The sequence below is a fragment of the Octopus bimaculoides genome, chromosome 2 (assembly GCF_046866305.1).
Source record: "Octopus bimaculoides isolate indiv1 chromosome 2, ASM4686630v1, whole genome shotgun sequence".
NCBI classification, from domain to species: Eukaryota; Metazoa; Mollusca; class Cephalopoda; order Octopoda; family Octopodidae; genus Octopus; species Octopus bimaculoides.
The window spans coordinates 12,565,870-12,578,686 of NC_142929.1; positions in this window are offsets into that span (position 1 = coordinate 12,565,870).

Consider the following 12,817-nt stretch of genomic DNA (forward strand, 5'->3'; position numbering starts at 1 on the left):
TTGAAATATTAGTGATAATGATTCGGTTAGAGTATATTATATTTCAAATGACTCTATAAAAAAAACAAAAACAAAACAAAACGAAAGAAGAACTCAAAGACTAATATATTAAATATATATGAAAGATGGTTGCAAGATATCTTTTTAACATTCATGCTTCATTCTCAACAAGAGATTTCAATCAATGACATTTTACCCAACTTAATTTTGTAATAACTTAATAAGTTTTAATATGATATTCAGCTGAAAACTAATTAATAACATCTTTCCAGGAAAGTACTCATGAATTTGATAATTTTATATTAAATAAAGCGAACATTTTGATATATTCAGCATTTTTCTTTTCATTATATTCGTTTATTGTTTTTATTCTTTTCGTTATTATTTATGAGAGCAAAACAAGAGATCATTTCATTCTTGACTGAGACTTGATAATTTCATAATACAGGAAAGACCTTCTACGAATTTATGGAGAAATAGAACTTGAAGGTGAAGATAATGAGGTGAAAGAAAGAATTAGAAAAGAAGTTATGGATGACGAAAAGGGTATAAGAGGCTAACGAAGAAGTGGAAGAGAGACACGTAACGAAGAGAAACTCAAGAGAAAAGAGAGAATCCATTAGGAAAAAATTAGTGGCTGTGTGATAAGAAGCTTGCTTATCAACCACATGGTTCTGGGTTCAGTCCCACTGCCTGGCACCTCGGGCAAGTGTCTTCTACTAAAGCCTTGTTAGTGAATTTGGTAGACAGAAAATGAAAGAAGCCCATCGCATATGTGTGTGTGTGTGTGTGTGTGCGTGCGTGTGTGTGTGTGTGTGTATGTGTGTGTGTGTGTGTGTATATGTGTGTGTTTGTGTGTCGGTGTCTGTCCCCCCACCATTGCCTGACAACCGATCTTGGTGTGCTTACATTCCTAACTTAGCAGTTTGACAAAAGAGACTGATAAAATAAGTGCTAGGCTTACAAAGAATAAGTCCTGGGGTCGATTTGCTCCTCTAAAAGTGGTGCTTCAGCATGGCTGCAGTCAAATATCTGAAACAAATAAAAGAATACTTTCTTTCTAGCTTATATTGGTTTCAAATTTTGGCACAAGGCCAGCAGTTTTGGGGAGAGTGGGTAAGCTGATTAAACTGACCCCGGTGTCTCACTAGTGCTTATTTTATTGACCCCCGACAGGTTGAAAGATAAAGTCAACTTTGGAAAAATTTGAACTCAAAACTTAAACAGTTCTATATTTAAGAGATGAGGAATTATTTACATTATTTACATTTTACTCTGTTACTCTTTTACTTATTTCAGTCATTTTAATGATTATATCCTCAATTTATAAATATATATATACATCTTAATATATAAATCTGAAATTGTGTGTTTGTGTGAAGCCTTTTTGAAAGTTTATAGAAATCCACATTTTCCACTTTTTCGTAAAAATGTTTACATCAATGGAATTTTCTCGATCTGAACTTTCCAGATTTTAAAAATTCCGTTTACTTTGTGTGATTTAAGGGAGATTTGGCTGTTGTTTCTAGCAACATTTATATTCCTTCCCTTCTCCCTGTACCGGCGTTGTTATAGGGAGTAAGAGTAAAAGAGGGAGAGGGAGAGAGCGAGAAAGTGATACATACAAAGTCATAGATTAACTTGGTTACATTTTACACTCTTACTTCTTCTTCCTCTCTCTAATATAATACCTTTCCTCTACCTCTAACATATTTTTCATAACATAGAAACGTAAAAACACACACGACCACACATACGTGATCTGTGACAACAACATACACATAAACACATACACAATTCAACATTATAGATATAAGATTTAGTTTCTGTGTTTCTTATATAAACACGTGCACGCATTGCTATTTTATAACTGTCTTCCGTTCTCTCTTTCTCTCTCTTCATTGCTACCATCTCTATTCCTTTCTCCCCCCCCCTCTCTCTTCCTCTTCTCTCTCACAAAACATTCACTACAATATAACTCATGTTCGTCAATGTTTGGTAAATATACCACGATTTTCACTAGGGTGTTAGTGTTAGGGTTTATGTCTCTCTCTCTCTCTCTCTCTCTCTCTCTCTCTCTCTCTCTTTCCCCCTCTTTTACTCTTACTCTCTATATTATATGTTGAGCGTGTAATTACTGCACTGGAAAGTTCACATCGAAAAAATTCCATTGATGTAAACATTTTAAAATTTCGTTTACTTTGTGTGATTTAAGGGAGATTTGACTGTTGTTTCTAATAACTTTTATATTTCTTACCTTCTACCTGTACACACAATCATTGACAACAATATAACTCATGTTCGTCAATGTTTGGTAAATATACCACGATTTTCACTAGGGTGTTAGGGTTCGGGTTTTAGGGTTAGGGTTGGGTAATCGTGCGGGTGTTAATCTGAAAAATTACAGATATGTGAAAAGTACCGACCCTGCCATCTATTATAACTTTTGTTGTTCTGTTTAATATATACATAGATTATGCCTCCAAAGAAGAGAGTTTGCTAGGGAAAGAAAGCAACCAGTTTAAAATGACAGCAACAGACTGCAGCAATTCACCACATTCCAGAAGCTACTTTGAACATAATGCAAAATGGTGCATCAACATCTTCTGCCTAATCTGATAGAATTCTGGCAAAACTGTGTAGCAACAGATCGCCAGCAATTGCTTCATCAGAAATTGCCATCCTACCTCCTACTAAAAGGGATTACCCTGCTATATATATAATCAGGGCAGCGCAAAAAGTTGTTTTGCACAAGCATTTCTACAGCCAATTAGACGGATGAAATTTACGTACGCTTAATAATGTTACGCCTTCAGACTTTCCCTATTAATTTCATCGTCTTTTGAATTATGAACATATTTACATCATAAGGGTTTTTCTGTTGTAAGGCTTTCTTTTTTAGTTGATTTTCACCTAGCAAGACTTATCGTAGAAGGCGTAATAAGTCACACCCGGACAAGGTCGGGTTATACTGCTAGTATATATATATGTGTGTGTGTGTGTGTATCCAATTTGAGGGAGTGGGATGGGTAAAATTCAGGCTACATATGTTTCTTAGCTAGCTGATAAGGATCAGCTAGCTAAGAAACATGTAACCTGAATTTTACCCATTCCACTCCCTTAATTTGGATTTTTATTTGCATTCAAAGCAACTCAAGTTGCTAATCATGACCTCTACAGAAACTTTTGGCTTATTGAATTTCCTTGTCACTTTGATATGGGAAAAAGCATGTAACTTTCGACACCAATAAATTGTTATTTTTCCTGACTGTACACAGTCCACCTTTTGTTCCCTATACCTGCCACGGACTGCTTGAAGCTTACAAAGTTCCTACACTTGAATCCCTGGATCTTACCCTTATACATACATACATACATACATACAAACATACATACATACATACATACATACATACATACATACATACATATGTGTGTGTATCAAATAACAGCAAATCTTTGGCAAATTTCTCCTATGCAGAAGTGAATGCAACTTGTTACAATGGAGCAGGCTCTCTGGAAAAAACCTATGATAACATCTATAGCAGTGTTAGTTGTATGTAACAGTCTCTCTAATCCTAGAACTATAATAGATCCCTACTTTGCAAGTAAATGATAAAAGTAAAGCCAGTAAGCTACCTGCAGCCATTTTCCACATTATAGAAGTGTTGAGTTCCTGAAAATCTTTCTGTATCATGGAATTCTATAGCGCAAAACCTATTTACTTCCATGTTACATGACAGTAAATGAGAAAATACATTTTACATTTTGGAGTTCCATGTTACAGGAAGATATTCAGAAAAACAATGCTTCCAAAATGCAGAAGATGTCTACCCACTGACTGGTTCCTGTGCCAGTGGCACGTAAAAAGCACCATCAGAACGTGGCTAATGCCAGTACTCCCTGACTGGCCCCCGTGTCGGTGGCATGTAAAAAGCCCTATCTGAACGTGATCAATGCCAGGCCCGTCAGACTGGCTCCTGTGCTGGTGGCACGTAAAAAGCACCCACTGCACTCTCAGAGGGGTTGGCATTAGGAAGGGCATCCGGCTGTAGAAACATTGCCAGATCAGATTGGAGCCTGGTGTAGCCATCTGGTTCACCAGTCCTCAGTCAAATCGTCCAACCCATGCTAGCATGCAAAGCGGACGTTAAACGATGATGATGATGATGATGATGAAGCCCTCTATTATTTTTGATACATATTTATTTCTCTATTCTGGCAGCTTGCTGCCTTATGAGCACTAAATATTTATTTCTTTATTGCCCACAGGAGGCTAAACATAGAGGGGACAAACAAGGACAGACAAAGGGATTAAGTCAATTACATCGACCCCAGTGCATAACTGGTACTTATTCAATCGACCCCAAAAGGGTGAAAAGCAAAGTCAACCTTGGTGGAATTTGAACTCAGAATGTAAAGATAGATGAAATACTGCTAAGCATTTTGCCCAGTGTGCTAACGGTTCTGCCAGCTCCCACCCTTCTGATACATATGCTATGTGTTAGATGAAAGTACGACAAAGGTTTTGTAATGTAAGCTAGAGAAGGATGATTTAAATCTAGGAAAGCTAGTTTGTTTGAAAAAATGGTGAAGAATAAGATTGAATAAGGAGGTGTTATGTAGGCATTCACAATACATATCAATAAAACACACACACACACACACACAAACAATGAAAATTACATTGTAATGATTTGACTGTATACCAAGGCGAGCTGCATTATAAATTTATTAGAATTATGATGCAGCTGACTAAAAAACTAGAATAGAAAATATAAAAGAAAGCTACAGGTAAAATATGTCTGTAGCAGTGACTGAAATTGCAATGAAAATCAGAAATATGCTATATCAGTAAACAAGTTGGCTCTGGTGCAGGATATAAGGAAAAAAAAAATCTGAAAATCAATGATGAACAAATAGAAGGGAAACTGGTTTATAAAATATCATGAAATATAAGTTACTATTCAAGGATGCAGTGAAAGACATGATGTAAGAGATGTTTTATTTTATTTTTGGACAACCACCTTTCTTTGGTTCTGTTTGTTTGTTTGTTTGTTTGTTTCTTTTTTTCTTTCTTTCTCTGTCTCCCCCACCCCCCGCACCTCACCATACATATCAAGGCTATGTGATGTATGAAAAAAGAATGACTTTCAGTAGTATCCAATCCACATAAAAATAACATTAGTTTCTACCATATTTCCCATTTGTGTTTATGAGATGATCCAAAAGAGAATAGCAAAGAAACATACATTACCAGTTATGTGATGTAAACACACAAGAACAGAGACATATAAATTATGTGGTGTTGTAAAAACCTTAAGAACTCTTGTAATCCTATAATCCTAAAAATATACCTATACCTATACCGATACATACATATATATATATATATATAAAATATATAACTAGATATAGGTAGGTATATACATATATATACATGTATATATATGTGTTTACATATGCATAGTAGATTCTTTTATTCTTCACTTTTCCAAGTGATCCTTGCTCTCTTGTGTTTTTTTAATCTTTACCTGGTCTTCTGCTACATTTCTACTAAGCTCATTTCTTTCATTGCTTTATTGTTATGTCCATGAAGGGAAGGAATGTTTGTGTCTCTTCAGATTGGGAAAAAATAGCCTGAAGATGAGAAATTGGTTCAGTTAAGGTGAAGCATGTAAAACAAAAAAAAAAAAAAAAAGGAAAAAAATAATGATAATGATAATCTGTGCCAGGAAAATATATGAATGGAGAAATTTCATAATTTCACAGTCATTTCATGAATGACCTCTTATTAAGTCTACTGAATGGTCTAGAGATGAAGTATGATCAGCAACAAGTAGGCATATTTTATGGGAAATACAAATGCAAATAAAAAGAATACCTTTGATGTGTTGATTGATGTGCAACAGTATTATAAAGAGACATTGAAGACAACACCCAATGATCGATCAAGAATTGAAAATGTCTGTATAGACACAAGTATGGCTGTGTGGTAAGAAGTTCACTTCCCAACCATGTGGTTCTGGGCTCAGTCCCACTGCATGACACCTTGGACAAGCGTCTTTTACTACAGCCTCAGGCTGACCAAAACCTTGTGAGTAGTTCTCATAATGCAGGGAAACTGTTACATAACCAAATACCTGCAAATCTGGAGAACTAGATTGCACGGAAACAATTGTAGTGGTTACAAATAAATGTTCCTCTGTACTCCTTGTTGACTCCAACTTATTCAATTATATATATATGTATATATGTGTGTATGTATCTGTATTTGTCCACCACCATTTAACAACTGGTATTAATGTATTTATGTTCCCAAAACTTAGAAGTTTCGCAAAAGAGACTTATAGAATAAGTATCAGGTTTGAGAAAAAAAATACTGGAGTGAATTCGTTTGACTAAGATTCTTCACAGGTGATGCCCCAGCATGGCTGCTGTCATGGCGAGTTCTTGCCTCAATAAAAAGAACTACTTGTCTTACTGGAAAGATGATGAGTATTTATGAAAGTTTGTAGTGTAGTGTTTGTCCATCTTGAAATAAGTTTTTGCTTTTTGTTTTTTAAAAACAAGCATTTATCCAAATAACAATCTGAAGATCCAAAAGGAGTTTTCATTCATAAACAAAGCTGATTTCAATGGTCATTTGAATACTGCTGGTGAATGAAAATGTATTTCTAGAGCTGCATGGAAAAAATAATTAACAATACTCACAAACAATTAACAAAATCTTTATTTACAGCACATAGTGTTTTCTGAGTTGGTCTTTTCACAAAAACTAACAGTAACAATTACACACCAGGTGAGACACACTACTGGAATCTATGATAATTAACTGTTATAGCAATCTGTGGCTGGCCCTTCACAAATGGAAAGTAATAATGCTAAATTCATGGTGACAAAATCTGTGCTTTTTATCTGCCAATGTCTGGTAATATGATGAGAATGGAGACGTCAAGTGGCTGTTTCAACATTCTGAGATTACTGCCAAAAGCCACCTTTATATAGGACTAAACAAGAAAGTTCTACAAAGCTGAACCACATGATGGCTTGCATTGATTGGTCGGTTAATTGGCTGATCGCATGAATTGACAATGGTCTCATCATGGTGTCTGCTCAACAAATCTAGTGATTCAGTTTCGAATTTGCTACACTGATATAAAATGTCTAGTGAATAAAATGAAATTTCAAGCTAACAATGGAGTCTCTGTGTGGTTGGTTACTCAACCTCTTAAAAAATGACAGCCAAATCTCCTTCTAAGCAAACACTCTACCACCTTAATAAAAGAAGGCTACAGTAAATGCACCACAAAATGAAGAAACCTTAACACCATTAATTATAGGCCTGCTTGATCGAGTCATCCATGAGTTAAACACAGCAACAATATGGTATTTAAAGGTTAAGGGTGACTACATGTATCTTGAATCATTTAGAAACTTTGCATTCATTGTTGAGAACTGTTGGCAATATATTTATTTATAAATACTATGTAAGCAGTGGTGGACTGGGTCTAAAAATATGGGTTGCCAGGAGACTAAGGGGGCCCACCTGCAACTACAATTTTTTTTTTTTTGTTAAAAGTATTCTTTTCAACTGTCTACAAACACAGCCAGGCTGAAATAATTAATGCATTCTTCCAGGAGTGAATAAAAAATTCTCAAACTTGAGGGGATGTGCCCCTTAGATACTAACATGGGCCCCCATATATGGAGTCTAATGGTGCAGGGGCTCACTTGCCATCGGGCAAACTGGCAACCTGGCCAGTCCGCCACTGTATGTAAGTATATTTTAAGATATTTTCATTCAGCTTCTGCCCCTTTCTTCTGTTAAGAAAGACTCCATCAGGTCAATCTAGCTAATTGGCAGAATCATTAGCATGCTGGACAAAATGCTTAGCAGCATTTCTTCTGACTTAACATTCTGAGTTCAAATGCTGCTAGAGTCAACTTTACCTTTCATCCTTTCAGGGTCGATAAAATAAGTACTAGTCAAACAATGGGGCTGATGTAATTGACTTACCCTGACCCTTAAATTGCTGGCCTCGTGTCAAAATTTAAAACCCATATTTAATTACATTCCTTTACACTCACAGTTCAAATTCCACCAATGGTCAACTTTGTCTTTGCAACAGGGGACAATAAATTAAAGTACAATAAAATGGACAGTCCTCTTCTTTCAAATTTCTGATCTTATGTCTTATTTATTCAAAGAAACTATGAGACAGAAACAGTTGACCAATGGCTTAAATGCTTTATGGAATTTAATTACATTCATTCACATTCTGGTTGATGTTGCCTTTTATCTTTAGAAGGTCAATAAAATAAGTATGAGACAAGTACAGAGTCAGATAAGTCCACGATACCCTCTTTCATATCATGTGTAAACTTGTGCCAAACCTAGAAATGAATGTTATTATTATTCACCCACTACACTCTTGGAGTTACACTACACTCTCGGAGTTACATTACACTCTTGGAGTTACAGTACACTCTCGGAGTGGTTGGCATTAGGAAGGGTGTCCAGCTGTAGAAACTGCCAGATCAGATTGGAGTCTGGTGCAGCCTTCTGGCTTGCCAGTCCTCAGTCAAATCGTCCAACCCATGCTAGCATGGAAAGCGGACGTTAAACGATGATGATGATGATGATGGTGAAAGTGGGCACAAAAATGCTTATAAGCATTTCTTCAATCCTTACACTCTGAGTGGGGTGGGGTAGATGAAATAAGTACCAGTTATGCATTGGGGTTGATGTAATCGACTAGCCCTGTCTCCAAAAATTTGAGGCCTATAGTAGAAAGGATTGTTATTCACCCAGAAGAAACTGTTCCCTCTCTTTGTGGTCATCTCTTTTGTCACTTTTCTGGTTCTCTTAGTAAAATATTGAATGAATAGTAAAGCCAAAGTCATCTTAACAACATCATAAGCCCCTGAAATCAGTGCAATGGGCCTTAAAATATTTATTTATTGACAACAAATCACAAATATTTATTTATTGACAGCAAGTCACAAATATTTATTTATTGACAGCAAGTCACAAATATCTATTTATTGACAGCAAAACTGGAATAGGACCTCCAGATCTGTGATGCTTGTAGACAACTGCTCAGTATACCCATGTTTTAAGATAGACTAGGTAAAGCCATCTTGAAAATCACGTGCTTAGAAAACTGATTCGTTAGCATTTAAACCAGCGATAACTGGTTCTAAATTTCCTACCTGTTTCATGTTCAAACTGGCCAGATCTGGCCTCTCACACTAACCTAAGAATGTCATTGTAAAAATATGCAATCACATTATCAAAATTCTCAAAGCTACAAGATAACACATACTTAATTCAAATCAATATATTCTTTTACTCTTTTAAATGTTTCAGTCATTTGACTGCGGCCATGCTGGAGCACCGCCTTTTAGTCGAGCAAATCGACCCCAAGATTTATTCTTTGTAAGCCCAGTACTTATTCTATCAGTCTCTTTTTGCCGAACCGCTCAGTTACAGGGATGTAAACACACCAGCATCGGTTGTCAAGCGATGGTGGGGGGACAAACACAGACACACAAACACACATACATATATATATATATATATATATATATATATATATATATATATATATATATATATACATATATTTGACGGGCTTCTTTCAGTTTCCATCTACTAAATCCACTCACAAGGATTTGGTTGGCCCGAGGCTATAGTAGAAGACACTTGCCCAAGGTGCCACGCAGTGGGACTGAACCCGGAACCATGTGGTTGGTAAGCAAGCTACTTACCACACAGCCACTCCTGCACCTACAATATGAGTAAATAAACATTACATTTCACAGAATAATCTGAATACTAAAGGGTTAAAAGAAATAAGAAAAGAAAATATAATATGCCACCTAAGAACTATAGAATTATAGAACTATAGATTGAGAGAGACAAGGATTTATAACACTGACATAAGGCATATGGCTATAAAAGTGTATAATAGCGGCTTTATTTAGAGGGATAGCAAGTTTTATACATTAGCTAAAGTAATGATGGAAAAATCATTAAAACACTCACATTAATCCTGATTAATTTTCTACTTGATTTTCTTCAGCAACCCTTATTTGTGGTACGTATATTTATCATTCACTTTTATGCTTTCTCTAATAACCAGTCTCTATATTTACTCTATTTATGGATTTCAGTACAATCTGCATTGATCAATCATCCTATTTTGATGGCAATAATTATCAATTTCCTTTATAACCCAATTTATTTACCTTCATTCATTTTTCGCTTGCTAACCTTTATAATTTCTCATATATTAACAAACTTTTGTTATATTAACTGACACTTCTTTATAATTATATATTTATAATATTTACTGACAGCTTATCAACCTTTTTGACATATAATATCAACTTAATTTCTTGTAAATATGCTCTGCTTGATGTTCTTAAACAAGTTTTCCCCTCTTCTATTTCAGTTATCCTTGGTTTTCACAAATGGCTAAAACAATCAGCCAATTGTTTTTCAAAGAAAGTTCACGGTGAATGGTAAACAAATTAGTAAACACCAGCTGTATGACTATACTTGTTTTCTGAACAGGGTGAGAATCGTCAACATATTCATTTTGTCATAAACAACACTACTGTCAGATGGGCAATAAACTAATGATATATATATATATATATATATATATATATACACACACACATATATACATACATACATATCTATCTATCTATCTATCTATCTATCTATCTATCTATCTATATATCTATCTATCTATCTATCTATCTATATCTATATATATATATATATATATCTATATATATATATATATATATATATATATATATATATATATATATATATATATATATATATATATATATATATATACACATATATATATACTCATATATAAAGAGTTCTTAATTAAGTATTTAACATTTCCAGCAATCAATATTTACACTGTCAGAAACTACACAATAGATCTTACTTTGGTATTACATCACAACATTTTTCAATTCTACTTCATATTCCTCCACCGTTTTATTCCTCACACTTATCTGCCTTCCTGTTTGTCTTTCTGAGTCTTCATTTTCTTAGATTCTCGCAATCTTCACTTTCATCCTTTTTCCCCTTCTTCAGATTCTACTTCTTGCTTTTAATTTAATTTTTTTTTTCCTTTTTGTTTCTTTTATTTTTTCCTTTCCTGTTATTTTCTACTTTATGTACTTTTCCTGCCTCACTTCACCTTTATTTCACTCCCATTAATGTTCCACCCACAGAGAGAGAAATTTGTCTCTCTTATTGTTATCATTGTTTATTGATATCTTTATGTCTATTTACTGAGATTTTCAAAGATAATTATTCAATAAGTAATGTGTTATTCTATGCAACATTTCATAATAATGACAGAATAATGATCAATTAATGTTGTTTTTTTATTTTAATTTCTTTACATTTATCTGTCTTTCAGATAGTGCAATTTTCTTGATAAAATTATTGTTTATCAGGCTTGAATTTTAAATTAAAATCTTTTGCTAGAAATTTTACATAAAAGGATTTTAAAGACATTTTCCCTATTCACAAATTTGTTATTTCAGAGAAGAGAGTTTTGATGGCTTCACTGTGTTAGTCAAAAGCCTGAGGATAGTGTTTAATGATGTTTCAATTTGATTTCACAGTGTGATTTCATACAGAATAATAGTTAATTATTTGATGTAAACTAAAGTGTAATTAGTTTTTATCACTTTGGAATTAAAGAACTATCCAACCAATTCATATTTACTATTTACATTGAAGACATAAAAATTAGATTGCTACAATTCAAAAGATTTGTTTGAGTTCGATCAATGGACTAACATCAAATTAATGTTGATAATAATCTTGATAAGATAATGATTAATTTGAAATAAATTTATCATGTAAAAACCGTTGCCATGTTAATATCTTTAAATGCAAAAGAGATCAAAATATTTGAGCAGTTTTAGATTTAGCGGTTGCTGGTAATCTGGATAGAAATGTTGCTTTCCCATTGTAAAATGGTAAGATGTGATTTGAGGGAAATTTGGCTACTAATTTTAACAGGTCAAGCAACCATATCTGAGCTCTCTTTATGATGTTTGGTGTGTTGCTCTTTTACTCTTGTACTTGTTTCAGTCATTTGACTGTGGCCCTGCTGGAGCACCACTTTTAGTCGAGCAAATCGACCCCAGGACTTATTCTTTGTAAGCCTAGTACTTATTCTATCGGTCTCTTTTGCCGAACCGCTAAGTTACAGGGACGTAAACACACCAGCATCGGTTGTCAAGCGATGTTGGGGGGACAAACACAGACACACAAATATATACACACACACATACATATATATATATATATATATATATATATATATATATATATATATATATATATATATATATATATATATATATATATATATACATATATATGACAAGCTTCTTTCAGTTTCCGTCTACCAAATCCACTCACAAGGCTTTGGTCGGCCCGAGGCTATAGTAGAAGACACTTGCCCAAGATGCCACGCAATGGGACTGAACCCGGAACCATGTGGTTGGTAAGCAAGCTACTTACCACACAGCCACTCCTGCGCCTAGCACAATTACAAAATGTAAACTAGATGGAAATTACAGTTGTCTGAAATTACAATGATGGAATGAACTGAAGCCATCATGAGAAAGAATGGTTTAAGTCTGTACAAGAATTACGAGCGGCAGATGTTATTTTCTTCTTTTAATACAGTGGTTCCCAAACTTTTTCAGACTGCCACCCCCTTGGTTCTAAAGCCACATTCCTAGTGCCCCCCCCCCT